The sequence below is a fragment of the Arachis duranensis genome, chromosome 6, assembly GCF_000817695.3.
Source record: "Arachis duranensis cultivar V14167 chromosome 6, aradu.V14167.gnm2.J7QH, whole genome shotgun sequence".
NCBI lineage: Eukaryota > Viridiplantae > Streptophyta > Magnoliopsida > Fabales > Fabaceae > Arachis > Arachis duranensis.
The window spans coordinates 23,518,184-23,523,973 of NC_029777.3; positions in this window are offsets into that span (position 1 = coordinate 23,518,184).

The window sequence follows — 5,790 nt, forward strand, 5'->3', positions numbered from 1 at the left end:
ACAAAAGAATCACTGGATTCTATTCCGGCCTGACCGAGAACCGACAGATGAATTCCGCGTGCTGTGACAGAGCATATGCAATCATTTTCACTGAGAGGATGGAAGGTAGCCATTGACAACGGTGAAACCCTACACAAGCTTGCCATGGAAAGGAATAAGAAGGATTGGATGAAGAACAAGTAATCATTTCATGTTCTTTTGCTTTTCACAATCAATCCTGATAATTTCTGACATCCTGACTAAGATTTACAAGATAACCATAGCTTGCTTCAAGCCAACAATCTCCGTGGGATCGACCCTTGCTCACGCAAGGTATTACTTGGACGACCCAGTGCACTTGCTGGTTAGTTGTGCGGGGTTGCAAAAGTGCGATTGCAATTTCGTGCACCAATTAGAGAAACTAATTGAGGCTTAAGCTCAAAGTTGTTTGCTCTAATGGTAGGAATTGAGATGCTTCTTCCAGAGAAGTTGGAAGTTGGTGCAGTATAATCACCAAGCATCTTTCTTGCACCTCCGCCATTGTTATTGGGTTCGGCCATGTCTTCTTTTTCAAAAATTTCTGTCAGGTCCTCTCCAGAGTGTTGTGCTTTAGCTTCTCTTAGCTTCCTCTTCAGAGTCCTTTCAGGTTCAGGATCAGCTTCAACAAGAATGTCTTTATCCTTGTTCCTGCTCAAATGAAAAAGAAGAGAACAGAAAAGAAGAGGATTCCTCTATGTCACAGTATAGAGATTCCTTTATGTGAGTAGAAAAAGAAAAGAATAGAAGAATGAAGTAGACGGAGAATGAGAAGAATTCGAACATAGAGGGAGAGAGAGGGTTCAAATTATAAGTAGAAGAGAACTGTTAGTAGATAAATAAAATAAAAAGAAAGAGATGAGAGTGAGAGGGAATTCGAATACTAAATAAAAGAAAAAGGAAAAATATTTTTGTTTTTATTTTAAAAATTAGTTAGTATTCGAAATTAAGAAATGGAATAAAATAAAATTAGAGTTTGAAACAATTAGTTAATTAGGTTTTTGAAAAAGAGGAAGATGATTTTCGAAAATGAGAAGTGAAAATGTAGTTAGGTGGTTTTGAAAAAGATAAGAAATAGTAAGTTTTGAAAAGATAAGAAGTTAGAAAATGGTTTTGAAATTAAAATTTGAAAAAGATATGGTTTGAAAAAGATTTAATTTTAAAATTGAAAACTTGACTAATAAGAAATTAAAAGATATGATTCTAAAATTTAAAGATTAAACTTTTCTTAACAAGAAAGTAACAAACTTGAAATTTTTTGAATCAAATCCTTAAATGTTAGTAAAGTTTTCGAAAATATGAGATGGAAATAAGAAAAAGATTTTGAAAATCAATTTTAAAATTTTCGAAAATATTAAGAAGAAAAATGAAAAAGATTTGATTTTGGAAAAAGATTTGAAAAGATAGAATTTTTAAATTGAAATTTTGACTTGACTAACAAGAAACAACTAAATTTTAAAAATCTTTGACTAATTCAACCCAAAATTTTGAATTTTATGAGTGAAATAAGGAAAAGATATTTTTTTTATTTTTTGAATTTTAATGAGGAAAGAGAAAAACAACAAAAAGACTCAAGACATAAAAATTTTGGATCAAAACCAATGATGCATGCAAGAACACTTTGAATGTCAAGATGAACACCAAAAACACTTTGAAGATCAAGATGATCATCAAGAACTTATTTTTGAAAATTTTTTGAAAAGAATGACATGCAAGACACCAAACTTAAAAATTTTTAATCTTTTGATTCTAAGAATCCGAAAATGCATATGAAAAACAAGAAAAGACACAAAACAAGAAAATTTTAAGATCAAACAAGGAGACTTTATCAAGAACAACTTGAAGATCATGAAGAACACAATGCATGAGATTTTTCGAAAATATTGGGAAAATTTGAAAACATGCAATTGACACAAAACTTAGAATTTGACACTAGACTTCAAACAAGAAACACAAAATATTTTTTGGTTTTTTTTTATTTTATTAAAAAAATTTTCGAAATATATATATATATTTAAAAAAACTTTTTGAAAAGAAAAATAAAAGTTGAAACAAGAAAGAAATGTTACCCAATCTAAGCAACAAGATGAACCGTCAGTTGTCCAAACTCGAACAATCCCTGGCAACGGCGCCAAAAACTTGGTGCACGACATTGTGATACACAACTCCGATACAACTAACCAGCAAGTGCACTGGGTCGTCCAAGTAATACCTTACGTGAGTAAGGGTGAATCCCACAGAGATTGTCGGCTTGAAGCAAGCTATGATCATCCTGTAAATCTCAGTTGGGCGGATTCAGAATGTTATGAAAGTTTAGATAATTAAAAGATAATAAAACATAAAATAAGATAGGGATACTCATGCAATTCATTGGTGGTAATTTCAGATAAGCGTATGGAGATGCTTTATTGCTCCTGACTTCTGCTTTCCTATTGCCTTCATCTAATCATTCGTACTCCTTTCCATGGCAAGCTGTATGTTGGGGGATCACCGTTGTCACTGGCTACCGTCTGTCCTCTCAGTGAAAATGGTCCGGCTACGGGTTACGTAGGGCTAATCATCTGTCGGTTCTCACTTGTGTTGGAATAGGATCCAATAATCCATTTGTGCACTGTCACTGCGCCCAATAGTCATGAGTTTGAAGCTCGTCACAGTCATCCCATCCCAGATCATACTCGGAATACCACAGACAAGGTTTAGACTTTCCGGATCTCAAGAATGCTACCAATTGGTTCTAGCTTACACCACGAAGACTCTGATTTCACAGAATTGAAAGGCTCTATTGTCAGGAGAGGCAATCATGTGTCGTGAACCAGGAACCCAAGAGATACACACTCAAGCTCTCGCAGATAGAACGGAAGTGATTGTCAGGCACGCGTTCATAAGAGAGGATGATGATGAGTGTCACAGATCATCACATCCATCAGGTTGAAGTACAAGTAAATATCTTAGAATAAGAATAAGCGTGAATTGAATAAAAAAACAATAGTACTTTGCATTGATTCATGAGGAACAGCAGAGCTCCACACCTTAATCTATGAGGTGTAGAAACTCCACCGTTGAAAATACAAAAGTGATGAAGGCTCAGGCATGGGCGAATGGCCAACCCCCAAAACGTGATCAAGAGGTCAAAAATGATCTAAAGATATTAATACAACAGTAAAAAGTCCTATTTATACTAAACTAGTTACTAGGGTTTACAAAAATATGTAGATAGTGCAGAAATCCACTTCTGGGGCCCACTTGGTGTGTGCTTGGGCTGAGCATTGAAGCTTTCATGTGCATATGCTTTCCTTGGCATTTTACTCTAGCTTTGGTGCCAGTTCTGGCATTTACGCCAGAAAAAGGTCTCTAACCGGCGTTTAGACGCCAGTTTGGGCCATCAAATATTAGGCAAAGTATGAACTATTATATATTTCTGGAAAGCCCAAGATGTCTACTTTCTAACGAAATTGAGAGCGCGCCGATTGGGATTCTGTAGCTCCAGAAAATCTATTTCGCGTATAGGAGGGTCAGAATCCAATAGCATCTGCAGTCCTTTTTCAGCCTCTGAATAAGATTTTTGCTCAGATCCCTCAATTTTAGCCAGAAAATAACTGAAATTACAGAAAAACACACAAACTCATAATAAAGTCCAGAAATGTGAATTTTCCATAAAAACTAATAAAAATATAATAAATACTAACTAAAACATACTAAAAAATATGTAAAAACAATGTCAAAAAGCGTATAAATTATTCGCTCATCAACTACTTCTGTCTTCCCTGCTCCATCCCTAGCCTCTTGTCTTCATTTTCGGGTTTAAAATTGGGCCAAAAGCAGCTCAGAAATCGCCCTCAGCGTATTCTCTTTAATGAGGCACGTGTCGTTTGTCACGCGTACGCGTCACTTGGATATCGCATTGGCCATCCGTATGCATTATGTGGACGCTGTACTTGGTCATGCTCACGTGTCAACCATGCGTACGCATCGGGACCAGCTTCTTGAATCTTCAATTCTTTGTGTTCCTTCCACTTTTGCATGCTTCCTTTTCATCCTCCAAGCCATTCCTGCCCTATAATATCTGAAAACACTTAACACACATATCAAGGCATCTAATGGTCATAAGAGAGGACTTAACTCACATATCACGGCATCGAATGGTAATAAAAGAGAATTAAAAATTAGCAATTTTAAGGCCTAGGAAGCATATTTTCAATCACACAAAATTAGGAAGGAAACTTAAAAACATGTAATTTACATGAATAAGTGTGATAATAGTTGACAAAATCCACTCAATTCAATCCATAATATACTATAAAATAGTGGTTTATCAAAGTCTAACAAGCTTTCTTCGGTGCAAGTGTACCATAGATGCTCTGGTTTTCTGACATAATTCGACTGGCTAGACTTTTGGTTTACTAGTTTTTTGAATGAATCGATTAGTTTGGTTCAATTTTGACAACTACAATAAATATATGTAATTGTTACACTAATGGTGGACGAAATTGTGATCCATATTCTTTTGTACTTGTATGAAATCATTATTATGGCACGTGTGGACACAACTCCGTTCAACTAACCAGCAAGTGTACTGGGTCGTCCAAGTAATAAACCTTACGTGAGTAAGGGTCGATCCCACAGAGATTGTTGGTATGAAGCAAGCTATGGTCACCTTGTAAATCTCAGTTAGGCAGATTAAATTGGTTTATGGGTTTTCAAAAATTAATAATAATTGGAAAATAAAAAGGGATAGAAATACTTATGTAAATCAATAGTGAGAATTTCAGATAGGTGTATGGAGATGCTGTGCTCCTCTTGAAACTCTACTTTACTACTCACTCTTCCTTCAATCCTTCTTACTCCTTTCCATGGCAAGCTGTATGTAGGGCATCACCATCATCGGTGGCTACTTTCAATCCTCTCGGGAAAATGATCCTATGCGCTATCACTGCACGGCTAATCGTCTGGAGGCATCACCCTTGGTTGATGGCTACATCCCGTCCTCTCAGTGAAAATGTTCCTATGCTCTGTCACAGCACGGCTAATAATCTGTCGGTTCTCAATCAGGTTGGAATAGAATCCATTGATTCTTTTGCGTTTGTCACTAACGCCCAGCCTTCAGGAGTTTGAAGCTCGTCACAGTCATTCAATACCGGAATCCTACTCGGAATACCACAGACAAGGTTAGACTTTCCGGACCCTCATGAATGCCGCCATCTATCTAGCTTATACCACGAAGATTCTGTTGGGGAATTGGTGGACGAAATTGTGATCACTATTCTTTTTGTATACTCTGATGACATTGTTTATTTCCTTCACAATCTCGTTCAACTAACCAGCAAGTGTACTGGGTCGTCCAAGTAATAAACCTTACGTGAGTAAGGGTCGAATCCACAGAGATTGTTGGTATGAAGCAAGCTATGGTCATCTTGCAAATCTCAGTCAGGCAGATTAAAATAGTTTATGGGTTTTTGAAAATAGAAATAATAAAAAGAAGAAATAATAAAAGGGATAGAACACTTATGCAGATTCATTAGTAGAGGTATCAGTTAAGTATATGCAGATGCTGTATGGCTCAAGCACGCCTGCTCTTCTACTGCTTCTACTCAATCCTTCTTACTCCTTTCCATGGCAAGCTTTGTATAGGGGTTCACCATCAACTGTGGCTACTTTCATTCCTCACGGGGAAATATCCTGTGCGGCTGTCACTCACACAGCTAACCAGTCTGGAGGCATCACCCATGGTTGATGGCTACATCCCATCCTCGCAGTGAAAACTATGCTAACGCACTC